Source organism: Hyposmocoma kahamanoa, unplaced genomic scaffold, assembly GCF_003589595.1.
Source record: "Hyposmocoma kahamanoa isolate Upper Pololo Valley unplaced genomic scaffold, ASM358959v1 102, whole genome shotgun sequence".
Taxonomy (NCBI): Eukaryota; Metazoa; Arthropoda; class Insecta; order Lepidoptera; family Cosmopterigidae; genus Hyposmocoma; species Hyposmocoma kahamanoa.
This window is the reverse complement of record NW_020653337.1, coordinates 18,975,679-18,998,393: the sequence shown is the minus strand read 5'-3', so window position 1 is coordinate 18,998,393 and position 22,715 is coordinate 18,975,679. Positions and strand designations below refer to the sequence as shown.

At 36.7% G+C, this 22,715-nt stretch overlaps 1 protein-coding gene across 2 annotated transcripts in view; it reads left to right on the top strand.

Moving 5' to 3' along the window:
* Nucleotides 1-22,715, top strand: part of LOC113231578 — a 216,983-nt gene that overhangs the window by 22,815 nt on the left and 171,453 nt on the right. For both annotated transcript variants that reach the window (XM_026465937.1, XM_026465927.1), the window contains exon 2: nt 20,612-20,642. The gene's annotated coding sequence lies outside the window, so the exon portion shown is untranslated. The remainder of the gene's footprint in view (nt 1-20,611; nt 20,643-22,715) is intronic.

The window sequence follows — 22,715 nt, the reverse complement described above, 5'->3', positions numbered from 1 at the left end:
AATCAAAATATAATTATATATATACCATATTTTATATGTTAGCTCTAGCTAGCTAGCTATATTTTGTATATATTCTATTTTTTAAATATATATTCCATTAGGGAACTGTTTTTGCTCATAATTTAATATAGTTTCTTTTACATTGTGATAGAAGCTGTTTATCAAAAATAAAATAAATATAAAAAAACAAAATAAACATTTTTAAAAGAAATTGATAACGTGTCTTTGGTGCGACTGAAAAGTTTGTTTTGACCGGATGATAATAACGTATACACTAGAGATGATACTGATATCCGGTAACTATCCGGTATCCGGCTAATTCGGCTAACTTTTTACTATTCACTCGGATACCGGATAGTAGAACAATATCTGGCCGGATACCGCATGTTTGAAACTGAGAAATATTCATAATCAGTACGCCAAATAAACTAGTTTATTGATTGAAGGTGATAGTAATAGGATAAACAGTAATTACAGGATCGTTGACTATCTGTTTATTACTTGTAACTGAAAAAACTGTGAAGCTATCCGGCCTTGGCTCTCGTCGGATATCCGGTATCAGGTATCCGGCCAAATCACTATCCGTTTTATCTCTAGTATACACCTCGTGTCGCCTCGATTTACACCACATCTAACATTCAGTCCACTTTTAAGTTTTTTTCACATGCGATTTTTTATAAGCAGGTTAATTGTTAATGAAACACATTTCGACAAAATAGGCGATCGTAAATTACTTGAATTGTCTCAACAATAAACATCAACATTATAATGAATTATAAACTAAATCATTTAGAACATTTAAGCTGCAAATACACTTAATTTTACGCAGCTCGACTAGTATAGGCTTGACTAAATGGCTAATAAAAAGCGTTTACCTCATTTTCTTCATTATTGATGGTTTCGATTGAGCGACTTCGATCGGAAACTTATTGAAAAGGGTCCAGAAGGCATTCAGGTGGTGATTGACAAATTACCGCTGATCCCTGCGTGATGGAGCACGTCACGTGGCCATCAATGATTAACCTCACGACCTGCGGTGCTACCGGCCTCCTTATAGCACTTTACCTATGAATAACAAATCGTAAGCGGTAAAAATGATAGCACATCACGTTTATTTTTTCAAATTCGGTTTTACTGTAATTATAGAAATAATTACAATTACAATCAGCCTGTCGTATCCTACTGCTGGGCAAAGGTCTCCCCCTGATCCCCCCACGCATCCCGAACTTGAAAATAAAAATAATAAAAAATAAATAATTATCGAATTATTTTTGTTTTGTTGTTTTTGCGGTTACTGCACATTTGGAAATGAAACTGTATTTTCGGTAGTGTTGCCCAATGCAAGACCAAGACGAGACTAACCTCAGTCTTGGTCTTGGTCTATCGGTACACCTGGTCTTGGTATTGCAGACTCAGTCTTATTCTTGCCCAAGTATTGCAGGTGAATCTTGATCTTGGCCTTGCCACAATTAGGCGGTCTTGGTCTTGCAAAAATGCAAAAGACAAGGACCAAAACTGCAAGACCGGATGTAAAATCGTGTCAGATCAGATTGGATAAGAGAAACTTACTCAATTTTAAGTCAATGTTTTGAGCTCTACGAAGAACAGGTAAAATCTTATATGAATTACGATGTGCACTAAACTTGCCTTTGTTTATCAGTTGTACATGTCTTAACAATCATTACGCTAAATTCAATACTTATGATGTGTTTACCGAAAACGTGCAAGTTGTGCTAATGCTTAGGATTCTCTTCCCAGAAAAAAGTGGTGTAAGTGGAACAGTACATCGTGTTTCTTATAAAATCTAATTCTCGTGTTCTCAAGATTTCGCAATTGTCAAATTTGTTTTTTCCGCCTTTTGAATTTAGAGCTTCGTGGCGACATCTCTTTAAAATCGTTTAAACTAATTTGTTCGTGTTTTATCGACTGAGACACTAAGTGCTAAACTCTTTACATTATGAGTTAATGCTTCGAATCCCTCTTCCCCCGGTGCCTCATAAAAATACCTGACCATAATATACATATATATATTGTTATGTTAGTTATATATTGTTATTAGTGTTATGCACAGGGATCACTCTAGAAATACTTCAATCAATCAATTGAATTCAAGGAAAAGCCTCCTCAATTGTACGCCATAGTGCCCGATCACCCGTTTTCCGCATCCAACCACTACCCGCAATCTTCTTCAGATCATCGATCCATCTTGCAAGGGGACGTCCTACGTTACGTTTACTCTAGAAATACTTATTATTTGACAAAGAAACGAAAACGAAACTACAACGGCACCGTGTTCCTAAACAGCACTAATGTATTGTTGTATAAAATATCGATGGTTTTCTACAATAGCGGCCTATTCCATAAGCATCTAATTCATAATCAGGAAAACGGCTTAAAAAACTGACGTGACTGCCGCGCAAAGTTCACGAGTCGAAGATCTGACCTTACTAAACCCAATGTTACCATGTAATTGTTCTAACGAAAATTTCGGAATTCCGATCACAATAACATCAGCATTTTTTTGAATTAATCTTAGTAATACGTCGAAAAGGACCAATTTTGGATTGAGTCACTATCCTTGAAAACCGGCGACGTGTTTACAACTAGTAGTGTAGTGATCTGTCTGAGCCCAAATAAAATAATAACAAGGCATTTATAATCTCTAAGCATACAAAATTTAAGTTACGACAACTATAGCATACATTCTGGATATGAGAGACAGGAGCTCAAACTTGGTGAATCCTGTGCTATGGTACTCCAGGGTCCCCTTTTCGGTACTAATACAGACAGTATATAAAAATACAGATATTTGACACAAAATCAAATAGAATAAAAACTCTCATTGCTTACCCAGTCATAAACAGGAGGCAAATAATTTAAACTGAATTATAAACTCATATTACTCAATTAAAAATTTTGATTAATTATATTTCAAAATTACTTAAAAACTGTTTAGGTTTGCGTGTGTGTGCGCATGGGCATGGGCGTGTGCATATAATACAAAAAATTGATAAGAATGCCATGTGCTCTACCTACATATTTCCTAAAGATGCAGAACTTATAATTTTATTTTTTCTATATCGCTTACGCAGCGATGAGCGTGAGAACGTAGCTAATATTTAAATTATACCCTGCATGGAAGTTCAGACAGTGTGTGATTTGTTCCACATCTCAAACTATCCATAAAATTGTTGTGCATGCCTGTTTTAAAGCGCTGTATGCACGTAGTATGTCTACGTATGTATGTAAGCCATCACAACAGACATAAACCATTGAAAGTATATTCCGAAAGAGAGCTACAATGCTTAGTCATTGTCAAAACACAATAACAACAAAAGTGTAACACATTGAAGAGTTGAACGGCGTTTCTTTTGCTTTTAAAACTTCAAAGACGTTTTATTTAGGTTACACTGCACTACAGCAGTTATAAATAGTATTCGTAATTACCTGAAATGATTGATAGAGGCAGAATAGTTAACTCAAGGCAACGCTGTCATAAAACTTTTGCGCTTTTGCTCTGAACTCAACGCCTAACGTCAAAATGCGGTTAACTGGTTCGCTCAACTTAGCAGTTTACCCAAGTAGGTAGTTACCATAATTTATTGTTAGTGTAACTTACATGTTGTTTATGAAACTTTCCCAGTGTAGCGTGAGTCGATTGTTAGTTATTATTTCACGGCATTATTAGACGATCACGGAGTGTTGTGCAAGTGGAACCGAGTCATCTTGTCTGACATAATGCTATTACACCCATCGCTTAGTGAGATTACAAGTGTAAATCTTTTCTTGTTTTCTGGTGGAATAAATTAATTATTACAATAATGTAAGATATGAAAACAAAATACATGTACATATGGGCAAGTTCTTCTTTTAATGGACTTCAAAAAAGGAAAAGGTTATCATTTTATAAGTATTTTTTTATGTATATGTAACGCGATTGCTCCGATTTTGTTAGAAAGGGGGTACCTCAGTGGTCCCATTCAAATTTTAAGAAAATATTCCACCTCTAAGGGTGCAAAATTAGGGGATGAATGCGGTTAATTGGATTTCACACACTTTCTGATTTCTGATAACTGATTTCTAACTTGGCACATACGTGTAATTCCAATGAAAATAAAGCACAGCGATAATGGATAGCAGTTTTAAGGTCGGTTTGTTTCATAAAAAAGGTTACAATTGTAATTTTTATTGAATGACAGGATGTTTCGTCAATATGATATTCAATTATTTTTAGTGAAATTACTGCACTAGTTTGTTAGAATTATTAAACAAAGTTCCAAATTCCGCCAAAAACTCCCAGCAAACTGTGCCAAATGTTTTCTCACAGATAACGCTACGGCAAAAAGTCGGTAAAAACCAAAAACAAAAATCTGCAACAAACACATGCGAAAATTCGTGAGGTCCGTTTGTTCATTCCGTGGCTTAGCGGGTATGGTGCCTGCCACGGCTTGCTGGGAGACGTTGGTTCAAATCCAACCGGATCGAAATGGTTTTTTTTAAGTGTTCGATCTTTGTTTAGTAATTATAACAAAGTTACAATTGTTCTGTAGGCGAGAAGGCGCCTGGTGAAAAGCGACACGCTAACCATAGCGGTTGATTAATATAAAATTAAGTATATATGCACTATAATGCGTATTATGCGTATGAGTGAATCGTAATAAGTAATTTGATATTTTTAATTATTATTTGAATCAAAATATTTTTAGTTTGTTGAATCATAATATTTATTTGTACATTGACAATGTAATGAATATAATTAAGGGTGTCAGACATACCAATATTAGTTAAGAACTTTATAAATTGTATATAATTCTTATGTTCCTTATACTCATTTACTTCGTATGCCTTGAGGCGCAGCATAGAGGGTCACCATAAGTGTATTTATCACTATGTATTTCAATGTATCTACTGTAACCTATGTTGACGAATAAATATATTTGAATTTGAAATGCAGGTTAAAGGCGTACCTTTCTGTGCTTGGGCTACAAGCAACACGCCACAGAAATTCAACCGCCTGCATATACGTTACGTCTGCTCGCCACGACGGTCATTTTGATCTAAATAAATATGTTACAATAAATATATCAGAATTGTTCTGCACGACAATTCTACGGGCCGCGTATTCTTATATTAGCCAGATAGTAGCATTAGTAGCACTAGAGCTCCTTGTGAAAGAGTTCGACCAGGGAAGTACTGCCACCTTACCTATTTCTGCCGCCAAGCAGTAATGTGGGCATTACTGCGTTCCGAAAGGCAAAGACGCTGGTTAAGTTACAAGCACATAGGACTTGTCAACTTATGTCTCAGGGCATCGGGCGTAGTGGCAGTGTCCCTCAGACCTTTGAGATTTAAAGCTCTGAGTGGCACTGCAACTGTTATGGACACGCGTGTCGCTTACCACCAGGCACACGACTTGTTCGTCCAGTCACTTAGTAATGTAAATAAAACAAGATGGCAATACATCTTTTTCGCTTTTCGAAATAATGGGGACCCTCTGATTGGTTGACTGGGTCTTCGACGCTTTAGTATACTATTTAGCGCTTTTAGATTTATATAAAAATTTCGGCTTTCTGGTTCAACGTATCACTAAATATTACTTATAGCTACTCATCACCTAAACTACCAACAAAGAGCACCTAAAACCTCAACACAGGACGCTGCTTTAGACTTTCTCAAGAAGAGCAAGCTATAATAGGAAACAGCAAAGGCGGGTGTATCAAATTGAATAATAAAGGATCCCGTTGTGCATCACAGACTGGGGCCACATCCGTGCGCCATCGCCAGTTCGATGCACTATAAGCCATGCACTTCCCACCGCAGTCGCAAAAACTACCATCCATATCCAATAAATCAAACACAACTGCCACCGCATAAAGCATAAAAGGAAAGTAGCAAGTATAAATTAAAACGACAATTACTAGCACATATGAATATTGAAAGTAATCAAGTGACAAATGGACCTGCTCTACGTGCCTACTAAGTCTGAGATTATAAAGGCTGCACGAGCAGAGAGACAACTAATCACCTATATGCACATATCGTATGTAATAAATAGTCTAAACTGATTGTTAAGCTTAATACACTTTTTAAGTTAATACACTATTGTATAACCAGTGTGATATATTAAAATAAAAAGTCTCATAACGGAGAAATTAGAACTCCAAGTATAGTGAAGTAGATGTTTCACTTTGCCGTTCAAGATTAACTCAACGAAAAATCGGATCCGATACAATTCTAATTTCTAACCGCATTGTTAAAAGGGCTTTCCAATTCTTTCTTTCTTTAGATAATTTTTGTTCGCCTGGTACACTTTTCTCGTCGACGGTTATTCGAAACAAGGACAAAAAAAATCACCATACTTTAATTAACTCATTGCAGCGAAGGGTCCGTGTTCGATTGTTTATTGCCTCTCCCGCCGGATGTGTCTATTGTGTTTTATTTGCTCCCTCACAAGATGCAGATGGTAATCGTATCATTTTGAGTAAAGAGTACTATCAAGGAAATTCGTGCTTACCAAACATTGATGTTATTGTTTACAAAAATCGTTGAATACTTTTCATGTTACCAGAGTTTACTTTACTAATTTTTAATGAAATGATTTAGATAATTGGGTAAATCAGTCTATACCTGTTAATAAATATACTATAGTATAGTTTAATAACTCAAAAAGTGTTTTTTTAATTCATGTAAAACTAATTATTTATTTCCCGTGAAAGATTAATAAACTTTACGTATACCTGAACGTTTATTACAGACATCAAAATATCTACAACCAGCCACATACATATATTTAAAAATAAAGGGAAAAAACAATTTCATATTTTTGAGAAAGGATTTTTTTGTCCAGAACTAGCTCACAAAAAGTTTGTCTCATTTTGAGGCATTCTTTTAATTGTTTTTCACAATATTCTAATGACGGTTGTGTTGACGTGTACATATTGAAATGTTACGTTCAGTAATAGTATAATCTTTAATTTACATATTTTGAGTTACAACACCATTGTAACAGTGCGATATGTGTACATGTGGCATTAATATATCAAGGGTACTAAGTACGTTCAATTGAATTAATTTTACAATAACTTGAACTCGACTCTTACTATGATATTCGAATTTGAACGGGCTTACTACAAAATCGCCTCCACGCAAGCGGCGCGTGTATCCGCTCGTAACCACCACATTTTTGCCCACTCAACTTTTGACTTTCAATGTGCGCCACTTTGGTGTTAGGTGGCCACACTTTCACTAGGAATAATTTTAATGTAGATTTAGACGTTCGAATTTAGTTAGGAAAACTAATTGTGACAGTAAGTAAGTAAGTAGTAAGAAAGCTTAAGAAATTCTTCACATTGTTGAAGGAAGTAACTACAGTTTATCGACACTAAACCGCATTCAACCGGTTAGAAAAACCTTTATGTCCGTGTAATAAGAGCGAAAAAGACGTTGCGCGTTCTTCGTCGGCGGTACGAGTGGAAGCGAAACGACTAATATTTTTCACGCTTCTTATTATTACATGAGCATCTATTTTTTTTTAACTAGTGCAAGCCGGTTATTAAGTGCGGTGATCTACTTAAAACGTCATCTTCATTATCTCCAGATTGATACCTCCAATTAACACTACGACAATAAAATTTTTGGACCTGTCCTGTTTTCGTTTTGTTTTTTGTTTCTTTATTTTATATTTTCACGAAATTCGTTTTTCTGTTTTTTGGTCGATTTTTGTTATTTGTTTCTTTATTTTTTTTTCACACGATTCGTGGAGCATAATTATAGTAAATAATTATAACTGTTTACAAAAACAACAGATAAAAACCAAAAAATAAAGTTGGCGTAGTGTTGGAAGTATCGAGATGATCAAAATGTATCGTATATAAGTAGACAGTTTTAGGATCATTAATGGGATAATTATTAATCGTATTTTTTAAAAATTTGTTAACATCGTGCACGGGGTGTCTATCGATGTTAGTGAAAGACTTTTTAGCACGTCCCTGCTTTGTCACGATTGTACGGGCGTACTTTCTCCTGCACGACTGCCCTATTTTACACCTACGAAACTCTGACCGCGACAAATCAAACTTTCATCCAGCAAAGTGCTCTAGAATTGTATCTCTCTAATTGATCACTTGTTATACCAAATGTTTTTAATAATAACTAAACGCGAAACGTAGTGCTATCATGTGTCAAAGTATTATAAAAACATTCACAGGAAACGCATGCTCTAAAAAGGAAATGTTCTGAGAATAAAATGCCGCGTGTTTGTTGTTAGGATGGTTAGGGATATTTTTATCATCGGAGATAATTGACAGAGGTCGATGACATCAGGTGTTGTGACATCAGGTATGTAATTGTATCATCATCATCATCGGGTTATCAATTTTAATGTTTAAACTGATAACTATACTCGATAATAGTTTTTATTGTTTGGTAAAAGGGTATCTTTTTAGTTGAATGTTATGGGAAATATGATTTTCACGATTCGTTTTCGTATTTCGAAGATTCATTGATGCAATATGGATAGTTGTATCCGCGATTTGTTTTACGGTACCAAGAGACGGGACGAACACGTCGTGCACCTGGTGGCACGCTAAACGCCTATCCATGACAGTTGCAGTGCCACTCAGCTTTAAATCGCTAAGATCTGAGGGGCACTGCCAGTGCGTCCCGTAATCCTGAGAAAAAAGCAAGAAGTCCCATGTACCTGTAGTTTCACCAGCACACACAAGCGGATAGCAGTAATGCTCAAACGATGATCGTATTATTACTGCTCGGCGGCAGAAATAAGTAAAATAACAGTACTTCCCTGCACGAACTCTTTCATAAAGATCTGTATGGCTACCAAAAATAAGTCAAGTGTGAGTAGGAAAACTTTTCAACATAATTGACAGGTGTACAACCAAGGCAACCGTGTTACCCACAAAGGTGGGGAGCATCAAAAGCATCGCCCTCGTCTTTCATCCGTGTAATCATATACTACTCACACGCATATTACTTTTAACATTATCTAATAGGTTATGTATTTATGAGAACCTCGCATGAGAATACTTACGCTTTCGCCCGTTGCGATTAATTACCGATCTTGTACAACATGTGGTGCATTATTTCACGCTCGATATGGCGACGCGGGCGGTTTTCCTGTGCTGCCCGCACCGCACTTCCCAAGGCGAAATGCTGCACGATTTTGACATTTTTAGCTCTCCAACGTTTGCGACACGTTGCTTTGAAATGCCGCAGCGCGTGTCGCAAGTCTGTTTAAATTGTAACTTAATCCAATCCTTTTATAAAAGCGGTTAGACGTGCTGAAATTTCAAACATAACCACAAAACTTTAATTGGAACAGTCCCTACTGTTAACTATGAAACAATACGTTTCTTGTGGACGCTGTCTTGTGTATTGCGGCAGAAACCACATCAGTGTCCTAAACCGTGATTCCGTTTACAATATGGTCCATTTACGGGTTCTGAGACCGAACACTGTACTTTTTTCATTGCCGATTGTGCATGGATGTACAATAATCGTAAAAGTCGGCTCCCTCGTCGAGAAGTGCGCAAACTGTCCGCACGGCGATAAAGGAAAATGCATTACTTCCCCAATCCCCTTGTAGGCTGAGGGCGAGTAGGGAGTTTTCCTTAAAGCAGCCGTTCAAAATGGCGGCGAAGGTCATTAATGCTGTACCCAGGAGTTGCCTAAATTTAAAACTCCATTTTCAACTTGGTTATTACACGGCAACGTTACGTTACGTTATGCCAAGATAAAGAGATGAGAAATTCGTGACAAGTATTTTTATTCGCCATGATGAGAAGCGATTAGTCTAAATTCCTTTTCCTGGAAATATTGCGATGGTTTAAACATTAACCGTAGGGCCAAACGAAACCCTCAAAAGGGATTTCGTTATTCTTCCTCAATTTCTACGTAATGTCACCTCAAGGGCACGTTCTGACTTTGAAATATAATATTGTTTACATATAAAGCGAATTGATCAAGCAACAAGGCAACGAGGGTGAATAAATATGTAAGAATTACTGTGAACATGAAATATGTGCAAACAAATATAGTTAAGTATAAATTTGGTACAGTCATATGAATAGTATAAAGCCTACGATATCTGGTGTGTGTGTGTTTACGACAAATAGATAGACACAAGAAAATCACATGATAGAGAGCATGTTTCACTGTTGCACTGCTTTTAAATTAAAACGTATCGCATACTTAACTTATTGCAACAACTTGCAATATGTCGTCATGTGACACGAGCTTGTGTGATTTCATGCGAATGAACGTGGTTCCACTAGCACGTAACAATTACCATTTCCCCGTAATATTTGTGACTTTTTTACAAAAATACGCTTTCGTATGCTAAATATAATACGTAATAATATTACTTCTACGTATGGCGTTTCTACCGTGTTGTTCAAAGAGGTCGTCGCTCTTGCTATAGCTTTATAATAACTATAGCGTGAGTGATAATGAAGTTTCTCACATATTCAAAGTTAAGCGACTTTACTAGCTAGAGTGTGGTGTAAGATATGTAAATTATGTAATACAACAAATATCCGAATAAGTAGACAGAGAAATAAGTGGAATGGGAATTCCTCTTTTTTTCAGAAAAAAATATTGCTTCCAGGATATCCTGTCTGTTTGGCAAAGTTAGCTGCCATATATCGCCGCGGAGAGGGCCATACATTCTCTAACGCCACGGTAGAGCCGGCACGAGACGCGACGTGTCGCATCCACCTGTCGGTTCTGTTTTATCTTATGTTGGCCCTTGAGTTATATTGAGCTTCAACATAGGCTTATGAACGTAGGTATTTAAAATTTAACTTTGAAAGTAAATTAAATGTTTCCTCTATCTCGACATAAATGTTATCCGCACATTTAAAACTTGAGAATCGATGTATAATAGAGGTATTGATCCTGTTTTTTTTATTTTGAAACGTATCGTCAAATACAAAAATTGAAATATAACTTTTAAAAGCCGAAGGCCAAAAATAATGATACGACGAAGAATGGTATAATACATACAGGTCGTCAACAGATTATGCGACATCATGCATGCAAACATATTTAATTATAATATCGTACCGGATCTCTGTCCATTATAATATTATAATTAAAACAATGTGAGAACAGTAAGAAGAAAAAGAACAAGAGTACGAATGAATATTAGTTTTTAATTAGAGTATTTGTATTGTATCGCATCGTTTTGTACTGTATTCTAATATTAAGGTACTAAATGACCAAAGTCTGACGATTCAACGGCGTGTTTACCGTATCCGTTGCGATTGAAATGGGTCCAGATTAATTCAACCTCGTTCATGCTTGCATTACGTACGCTTATATAGGGCTTCATTTACGTTTATGGTGTATAACGGTATTTGTTGCCGCTATAGATGCATACGTCGGGGCTTAGAAACTACTTTAAAAGACGCATAATCCACAAAAATCTTTGCCGCGTGTGTCACGGTCTTTTCTTTGTACAAAAGTTGTTTGTATGAATGTTACCTGTTTTATTAAAGAATTTTAATAGAAAATTTAAATTTAATTATAATATTAATGTTGTATGATCAATACTGGTTGCTCTAGATTGGCACGTCGAAAGAATTCTTCTTTATATTCGATTATTCTATTAATAATTATAAGAACCTAATGAAGAAATTTCACAAAGAAATAAACGAATATATGGTTTAAAAACAAATCATGATATTCAACAAAATTAATATTACAATTGTAGTGGTTACCTATTTGCGCATATATACAAATTCAAAGTGGATTTTTTTAATAGCAGTAGAGCTCCTTGTGAAAGAGTTCATCCAGGGAAGTACTGCCACCTTACCTATTTCTGCCGTCAAGCAGTAATGTGAGCATTACTGCGTTCCGGTTTTGAAGGATAAGGGTGCCGATAAAATTACAGGTACAGATGGGACTTTTCGACTTATGTCTTCACCTTGGGACCCAGTGGCAGGGCCCCTCAGATCTTGCGATTTAAAGCTCTGAGTTGCACTGCAACTGTTATGGACAGGCATGTCGCTTACCATCATGTCTTCTTGTTCGTCCAGTCACTTAATATCATAAAAATAAATAAAAATCTCCATAACGTTGAGGTACAACTTTTATTCCCAAATATCTAGACGGCTTTTTTCCACACGGTAGATTTTCACACCCCAGGTGCGACTTTTTCCCTCCGGGGAGTCTTTCTTCGGTTGCGCGGGAAGGGGAGGCACGTGACGGGTTTTTATGATGAAGACAATCAGGAGCCGCGGATGCCACGTCCGACTTATGTGCCCGTTAGGTCCTCCCTGAATACATGACCGCGTTTAGCGAACAAAGCTTGTTTTAATGGCAAGAAGTAAGATACAATAAGCAAGGGAAATAATAAAGGTTCTGAAAAACAAATTTACTTGTAGCGAACTGTGCTGCGTTAAAATGAGTTACTGAAAAATATATGGCGGACACAATTAATCATACTTGTTAAACAATCAAAAGCTTATTCAAATTACAATTCTACCAAACAAGAGCTGTACTTCCGAATAATATACTAACTTCCAAAAGAAATAAATGCTAACTTACCGAAAATACCAAATTCTAATAATATGTGCCAGACATGAGGACATCCGTAGAAGAACGAGAGTCACCGACATAGCTCTAGCAAGTTCGATTTGGGAGGATTAGCAAATTGGCAGTGGGTAGAGCACATATCTCGTAGAACTGACGGCCGTTGGAGCAGAAAGGTTCTCGAACGGAGACCACGAATTGGAAGGCGTTCACTGGGACGGCCCCCTACTAGATGGAGTCCATGACTAGGTAACCGATGGGTGCACGTCGCGTTCAATTGACTAGTCTGGAAATCTTTTGGGGAGGCCTATCTTTAGCAGTGGACGTCTTCCGGCTGATATGATGGTGATGATCATAATGTGCTATGATTACCAAAGCAATGGGATTTTGGAGCACTTCCCAGAACATCCAGACCAGGACAAGCTCCCATATCTTTCTACGTCAGTTTTGATTATAGTGACCCTTCCTACCTACGCTTAGGGCATACGAGAAGAACTCTATAACCTGTGCGCTAGATACAGACTAGAACAATTTAGGAAAGTCGATTTCCCAAATTGGTCCTACCGGGAATGCAACCCAGGTCCTCCGCATCCAGCGCACTCAACGTAAACCAAGACCGATGAGGTCGTAAATTTTGAAAGTATTTTTATTGTTAGATAGATATTGTTAAGGTCAATGTTGTTAGCCATTTCTTATGTAATTGTTGTTTATATGCTTGAGATATAGCTAATAAGGCGATAAAGTACTTTCATTACCATAACCTCCACTCTTTGTGTATTATATTATATACATATAAAACGTCACAAATTTGTGTCATTCTACAAGTCGCGTGCGGTGCGGGTATCGTGGAAAAGTGATTAATGGTGGACGAGGTCAATGACCCGCCTTGCACGTGCTCGTTATGTAACTAACACCATATTTACTACTATTCTGTTGAATTTTACTACTGTATTACGCTTAATCGTGGTAACCTAATGGTTTGATCTACCACCTCTCAAGCAAAGGCCGTGGTTTCCTATCCGGACTCGCATCTCTGAGTTTCTCAGAATTTATATGCGAAATGTAATTCGAAATTTACTATGAGCTTTTCAGTGAAGGAAAAATATCGTGATGAAATCTGCACATTGAAGGAGGTTCACGACCTTCGGATAACGTGTGAATTGGGCCAATGTGGCGAACTATTGCCTAAACCCTCGCCTGAGAGGAGACCCGTGGCTAGCAGTGGGCCGTATAAATTGGGTTGATGATGATTACGTTTATGAGATCACATTTTGAAGATAATTATACACTCGTATCTCTCATCACAGTAATATTTAATAGGGACTACAGTTAGAGCGGTCCGTGTCATGCGGCGTATTAATTTTGCGCTTGATTATAAATTCGCATAATAATCCCCACTGGGAAATTGTTATGACATATAATATATATAAGCTCACGCCAGATAGGTCTTGGAATAGGGCAGACTGACACAAAATCTTGGAGGCATATGTCCAACAGAAAGACGACCCCTTGTTAAAGGTGCATAGGGGAAATAACAAATTAATTTGCTCTTGTTTAAGAAAATTAACAAAAAAAAAAACATTTACCTTAAAGGGAATTGGTCAGAAACGCTGAAACATTGTTTATTGTAATTAGGTTCAATAGAATGTCAGGATGTCTCACCACCATATTACTTAATAATTTTTTTGTGAAATAACTCCACTGGTTTGTTATAATTATTAATACAAAGATCGAACACTGCATAAATACGATTTTCCAGGTCCGTTACTTCAGAAATGATTGGTTCTCCATACAAACTTTCATCTCCTATTTCACCCTCTTCCTTATGAGAAAATGTACCCTATGTACTTCTCCTATTTTTATACCAAAATTCATCAAATTTGGTTCAACAGCTTAGCCGCAAAAAAAAAATAACAGAGAGTATTACTTTTGCATTTATCATGTGAGATTTTTCGAATTAAAAAAAATTATAAAAGATCGTGAAATATCAAAAATTCGGTTAATAAAATTTTTTATAAAAGTCTTACATTTTCTTTAAGTAATTACTACAACATTGTACATCAACACATTGTTTAGTTTTTCTGTAGAATTATTTACTTTTTCTTTACAAAATATAACCGTGCTTTAATGAATCTGTGTAATACTCCAAAACTTTTATTACTATGGTTGCCAAATAAAACTGTAAGTTGTAATGGAAACAATTTCCTCCCACTCGTTAAATAATGTAAAAAGTTTTAACGAATGGGGCGTTTATACTAAGCCGCCTAAGAAATAAGTATTTATATAATGTTTTCTTCCTCTCTGGTCTATGCATTTGTTCCTTTAGGAATTTCATCAACAATTATTATTGCTTATAGTTCTTTCTTATACATATTTCAAAGGTAATAGTCGAATTTGAGTCTAAAATTGCAATTACATTTATAGACACTTTTTTATAAGATTCCGGAGCATATATTAAGATTATCATTTCCTAAGTTCAAAAAGTGCATTACAAAGTTGAAGACTACGTGTTAGATAAAGATGTATTGAAAGACGACATGACTCTAGATTCCACACAAATTTGATTCAAAGTGCATTCCATAGCATTTAAGTTTATTTAAAAAAGAGCGATCCGTAGAGTTTTTTGCTAGTTCTTCTCAGGGAAGTCAGCCTAGTGAACGAGCAGTAACTTAAATGTGACATTTTCAAGTGTAAATTTATTTTACCTATGGAATAAATGATTCGTTGACTTTGAGACAATAAAATCAGAAACAATGACTAAACCTGGCTGCAGTTGTCAAGCCTTCAACTGTCAGATACAGCAGGTATTTTTTACGTTTTTCTTGCTTTTTTTACATATTTTTATCTGCATCTGCTATTTTATCTCCCTCAATAAAGTAGAGCAGCTGTTTTGATAACAGTTCTAAATTTGGATTACGTAACGTTTCTACTGCGTATATGAAACGTTCCTACTCGTAAAAGTGTGCCGGGGATTAAAGCGGCCATGTGCATCAATCCAGCGATTAGCTGGCCCCATGCCACCCGGAATGAAGTCATTACCGGTATATTTATTAATTATTTTACGTTATAAATTTCAGTTTACGCACGGCTGGTAACCAGTTATTGCCTGTTTAATTTTCACATTATTTACCTTAAAATTGCCTGGAGATTTGTTTCCTTGGTTTAAAATTGTCGTAAAAACGGTATTACGATGCGATATTTCATAAACCGTATCTATCTGATATCATAACTTGAAGAGGCCCGTATATTTATCGATTTGTTTTTATACAGAGCTTAGGGTTATTTGTCATTATTTTTTTGACGGCAGATCGTATTTCTGCGAGCTATGAGAATTAGAATCGTTCTTTTATCCAGAAGAGCGAGGGCTAAACGCGCCCTCTTCGCTTTCAAACGAAATTTTCCGCTTATCATCCTTGACACAGTTGCGAGCTCTGTTGAGTCTACACCACGCATGGGTAACTGCATAAACATTGGTATACTTGTTTCCTTCTTACCCGCAATAAGCGCAAAAACTGTAACAATGGGCAAGGAAATCGATACTTCTACAAAAAGTCAGCGCTGCTCATTGCGCAGTGATTATTGCTTCCATTTAATAAGGTGACAGCTTAGGCTTAGACTTTTTGTAGTATTTCGTTTGATGTAAATATATAACGCACCCTTGTTGACACAGGCCTCATCCGTAAAACGACAATTTTCAGGAAAGAGATTTAAACATTCTACGAACTAATTTAGTAGATAACTTAGGTACTTTAAGGGGGCATTTATTTGACATGAATTTCATCGAGCTCACCACTGTCGCCGTGCGGGGTTCGTGATGCCCCCGCGCAGCGACAAAGTCGTGGCAAAATACACTATATTTATTTAGCTTTTACGTTTTAACTTAAATGAGCGTCTCGGGCAAGCAGCGGCGACTTTAAATCTTGTTGCTTAGTAAATAGAATTCAGATTCGCGATTAATGTACATGAAGACGTGGTATATGGGCGGGCGCCGCGCGGCGGCCGCTGGGAATCTTTCTTCGCTTACACTTTTCTTATGATACCAAGTGGCGGAACGAACAAGTCGTGCGTCTGGTGGTAAGCGATACACCTGCCCACAACAGTTGCAGTGCCCCCAGAGCTTTAAATCGCAGAGATTTGACGGGCACTGCCACCGCGCCCATTGCTCTGAGACACAAACTGACAAGTCCTATTCGTCTGTAATTTCACCAGCACCCTACAAAACCGGAACACAGTAATGCTCACATTATTGCTTGGCGGCAGAAATAGCAGTGGCAGTACTTTCCTGGTCGAACTCTTTCACGAGGAGCTCTACTGCTACTTAAATAAGAGAGTATGGCCAGGCTAAATAAGTATAAGTAAGTCAGTCGGTAGAGCACTATGGGTCTTTATTACATATAAATAAACGGGGCGCAGAGATATTACACAGATACTACGACGTACTTATAACAGGAACTAATACAAAATTACAGCAGAAAAGACACGCGCACATGAAAGACTTCTAACTGGAACTAGTGTTAGACGTGGACTCTTTTGGATACTAACTAGAGCGCGCGGGGGTGAGAGTTGGTAATCACGCCTAAAACGGAAGTTACCGGAAGTCGTTTCGTTATTACCATATTTGGTCATGAAAAAGTGATATTTTGTCAAAACAAGGTCGATGGCGAGAAGCGCCATCTACATTCGTAAAGACTAAACATGGGGATGGGTGGTCTTCGCGATATCGGGTAGGACGCTTACGAGTACGCTTCAGGCGCACTAGATGGTGTTGACGCGCTATAAGAGTTATAAAATTTCACGTTAACATAATTTATTTTGTTTCCTGTACTTCGTATTATTTCATAACTTTTATGTGACAATAATTGCAACTTTTTTTGTAAAAAAAAAACTACTTCAAAAGCACGTGGAATTACATCTATTTGCTAAAGTTTTATTGAAATTGGTTACAGGAAAGTGCACGAAACCGGATTCACTTTGCCACACTTAGAGCTGGAATATTTTCTTCAAATTTAAACGGGACATATATTGAGGTACCCCCTTTACAACAAAAAACCAATCATTAAAATCGATTCACAAATGAGTTATCGCGTTATATAACATACATACAAAAAATACAGTCGAATTGAAAATCTCTTTCTTTTTTGTTAAGTCGGTTTATAAAACTATTTATGACGTATGATCCATGTGACTTTATAATATAAGGGGTACGATATATAAGCTACTTTTACTTTATAAACAATTTTACAGCTAAAGAAACAACATGTAGATGATAATATGTGTGATAACCACAGACCATATAAATACCGATAAATAATTTTGATTTATAGACAAAAAATAATCAGTAAGCTCGGGCAACGTTCCATAGCCTCATTTCCCGATGACACAGGAAACATTTTCAGCGAATTAGGTCATCTCATGTAATATGGGAGTGAAACAGGAACCTCTGTGTCATCCACCCATCGGCCGGTCATTCATAATAATTTTATTTGGTTACTCGGTGGCTGATGACAGATATTGATGGGGTCCGATGTTGCCTCGCAGCCTCCCTTGTGATATTTTGTCCGCTCACATGGCAGCCGGCAGTCAGCCGAACCTAATGGCCAGGGAGTTTTATTTATATGACAGCATGTTAAAGAGACGACGATAAACATGATCGAAATTAATGGTTGTATTCGATAAATTTACTTCCCACACAAAATTCATTGAAAGTTTCAATAATTTATGTTTGTTGAAAAGCAGAGACTACCATTTGTTATGAATTTTGTCACTTTCTTTTATATAAAAAAAAATTAGTGCGCATTTGACCTCCATCTCATCTGATGGAAAGTGAAGATGAGGTCGAGGATGTAACGTGCACACCTAAATAATGCCTATTCACTCTCGTCTTGAAAAGGTCCAAGTTATAGTGTTCGGGGATCAAGTCTGCAGGCAGGGAATTCCACTCCCTAGCCGCTCGCCGCATAAATGTGGAAGCGAAACGCTTCGTTCGAATCCGGGGAACACCCACAAAATAAGGGTGGAACTTAGGAATAGAATCTGGAATGTAGAAAATTACAGCGATAAAAGCGGAAACTATCGAAACAAGCACTCACTCGTCCTTCGTCCTGGTAAGTTCTGTCAGCTTACTTATTACCGCCGCCAAGCAGTAATGTGAGCATTACTGCGTTACGGTTTTGAAGAGTAAGTGTGAAATAACAGACGGCACTTGTCAACTTGTCTTACCGTGACGGGTACAGTGGCAATGCCTCTCAGATCTTTGTGATTTAAAGTTCCGAGTGCCACTGCAACTGTTATGAACAGGCGTGTCGCTTACCACCAGGCGCACGACTTGTTCGTCTCGACACTATAATAAAAAATATATATCCAAATACGTATTAAATTGATTGTGATCTGGGTGTTCTGGGTATCTGAGAGCGAATTTCGTTGCTCTGGTACTTATAGTACAGGTATTTCCCTAATTTGAGAACGGGATATTTGTCTGGTTGTCTGTAATATTATTGTTATATATGAATGGAATTTTAGCAAATGTACTCAATCACGAAATACAGAAAGTTTTTAGATATAAATCAACTGGACCAATGGGATTTACTAAGAAACAAATGAAGTTCGTAGAAATTATATAATAACCCTTGAACACGAACGCCCATGTGCTTGAGATGTCAAGGACTTGAAACCATTGATTTTTTTTTTATTATTCAGGGCACTTGGGTAGGCGAAAAAGTGAAGCCGGCTGGAGAGCCTATTGTTTGACGAGTGCGTGCTGGGATCCCACCGGAACACTCGAAGAACGCACTAGGGTCTTTGATTACCTATTAATCAGTGCAGGGACAGCGCCCCGTGGGGCAATGCGCATGCATAAAACATTAACAAAGGCACAGCCAGCCCAGTGCCATAATATAAAACGATAATAACTCCACCCATATTCGTAAGAATGAGCATAAACTCAGGAAAATAGTACACGGAGAACAAAATATTTATAATAGCATAAAATAATTATAAAAAAGAAGAAAAAGAAATTCATTTATTACAAACGCCCATAGCTTAAAACTAAAATAAGACTTAATTTATATTGCAGCGTAACATAGCATAATGCACTTTATCATTATTGTAACGTACAAACTAAAAACGAGCTAAAATCTTCCGCGGAATGCGCGAGCGCGCGTGAGAATACCGAGAAAGATTTTTTGGCTCGTATTTCGTTTGTACATTATATTATTGACCATAATGTTACAAAAATTCACTTCCACTCCGTTCCGCCGCAATATAAATTGAGCCTGAGGGTTAATAATAACAACTGAAGGCCATTTAGGTATAGGTCATTTATAAGTATATTTTTTTCTTTTCTTTTTTTGTAAGCAATAGAGCTCCTTGTGAAAAAGTTCGTCCAGGGAAGTACTGCCACCTTACCTATATATGCCGCCAAGCAGTAATGTTAACATTACTGTGTTCCGGTTTTGAAGGGTAAGGGTGCTGGTGAAATTACAGGCACATGGGGCTTGTCAACTTATGTCTCAGGGTGACGGGCGCCCCTCAGATCTTTGCGATTTGAAGCTCTGAGTGGCACTGTAGCTGTTATGGACGGGCTTGTAGTTTACCATCAGGCGCACGATTTATTCGTGCCGTCACTTAATATTATAAAAAATAAAATTATAAGTCACAAAGAGCAATACAATAAATAAAAAACAATTACATTTCATGCCGCAGTCACACTTTTTGTGAATTATTGCTCGCTTTGCCTGTAATTAGTATGGGTCGGGCGAAGAAACAAAAGTGAATAGTTTCTCAGGGGAACTTTTAGTGATATTTATTATAGCAGTTCCGGACAGTCCATTGCACTAAAATTAAATGCTATTTTAATTAATAACAAAGTTACTGATATCACAACGTGTTGCAATTGGTATATATGCAACAAAAAAGAACTGAAAGGATACGATTAAAATTAGATATCCTGTTTCACTCGAGATGGTCCTTATTAATATCCTTGTAGGTAACTAACGACACGTTTCATTGGATAAGAATGATAAATGTGTTCCTTCTAAGACCAATATTTTTTTCTTTGTTTCAGATCCCGTTAAATATTAAATAGCTGGTCGGAGGTTCGTATTTCTATATTATATATATATGTTATATTTATATTATCGTTTGCTTAAGAATTGATTTTACACGTAATAATAATAATTTTACTTTAATTTCTGTGTCTTTCCATTGAAATAGAATATAGAGATGGATTAAAATCCTTTTATTGTATGGTACTGTTATGCGGGTGCGTGTGTGTGTGTGGAAGACAATAAACGAAAGCTTTCATCACTTGATAGTCATACGCATAACACAATATATGAAATAAATTATGTGTATGTCAAATTTTTTAACTTTCATGTAATGTATAATTATATATAAATACAAAACGTTATGTCTATCAATATAAAACGTCACCGATTAATTTCGCAGAATCTTTAAACCTGTCCTGAAAAGTTGTCTTTTTGTAGATGTGACGTAATTGCGAAAAGTCTGCTTATCTCTGTTTTTAATTTGTCAAAATCCATCATTTTATAATTGAAAATTATTCCTAATCCCAAAACGAACACTCACTCCCAGTTCGCAGCTGCGCTATCCGTGTCCGTGTAAGTGGCCGACGCCGAATGTTTTTTCACGATCTCGGTTTGTTTCCGTATTTACAATTCTTTGCCGATACCACCATTTCGCTTTCCACAGCCGCTGCTCAAAATAGGTTAGAGAGATAGAGACGAAATACAGCTTGTTTTAATCCATTGTTATTTGTAGAGCTCATTAGCCATTGAAAAAAACTTCTCCAAGTTTATACCGATGAAAATTGAACACGGGTATAACTAACATTTTTTGCTGAACGTGTCTGAAGCGCTTTGTTGACTGGTCCAATTCATTTCCCTACATTTTTCCCGACTCAGTATGTAAACAAAATTCGAATTGAGAACTGGGGCATACGTTTATTTCGCTGTTATTCAAAGTTTGTTTCAAAATATACGTTGTTGAAAATGCAATAATCTCTATCAGTTTTTGTTGTTTTGGAACAGAATACACGAATATCGTGTTTTACGTGCGTTAAATTTTGATTTAGATTTTAATAAAATTGATAAAAAAAACAAACAGTGTAGCTGTTGGGTGGTATAGTACTAGATATCTATCGAAACTAGTTTCGAAATTAGTATTGTAAATGCGAAAGTAACTGTTACTTTTTCGCGAGTAATTTTGGTATAGAGATTGATGAAATCCAGAAAAAGGACATAGGCTACTTTTTAACACATAAATAAATTTTAAGAGAGGTGAAATAGAATAGACATTTATTGAAACGCCACAACACGTACATACAAACAAGAGATTGATAATACTTAAACAAAGAAAACAAAGTAGAAAGAATTAAAAACCAAAATAAAAAATACAAAATCAAGAAAAAAACAACATATACTATAAAGTAAAGCAGATAAAAAGCAATAAACAAAATATAACTAGTACAAATTTGTACATCATTTGTGCAGCTGCGGCGTACTCACAAATGACAGTAGGAAAGGACCTCATTCAGCTTATAAGCATATAAAAACCTGCGCCACAGTCTAGTTAAGACTGTGACATATCACTTTGTGGCGCTGGTTTTCAGTGAACCCTAGGGATAAAAGTTTTCAATAGGGGTTGAAAGTTTGTAGGGAGAACCAATAAAACTATGAAAATTAATATAGGCACTACAGTAGGCTATTCGAAGTACTTATTCTATGCAGACATAGTCGCGGGCACCGTCCATTATTATATAATTTAAATTTATGCCACAAATCAAATGTTACTGCGTTAGATTTCCAGCCGTGGCGGGGATTAAGTGTTAAGTATTAAAATATTCGGAGGTGCCGTCTTGATGTTGCTAAGAAATTTCAAAGTCCCGAGTCGACCACCTCCGGAGCTAAATGAAAGTTTGTTTGTTGTCCGGGTATGTTTGTCGTCACTCGCCGGGACACGCTCCTGCGCTGATTTAGGGGTAAAGTTTCCTTGTTTTGCATTTTAGCTGAAGTGCTAGGAAAGTCGCCCTCGGGATCTGAATATTTTACAAGTAAAACAATTTGACTGCAAAGGCATATCTCTGAGCATGTACCCAGAAACGTAAATTAAAACGTAACCTAAAATACACTCTAATGACATAAAAATTT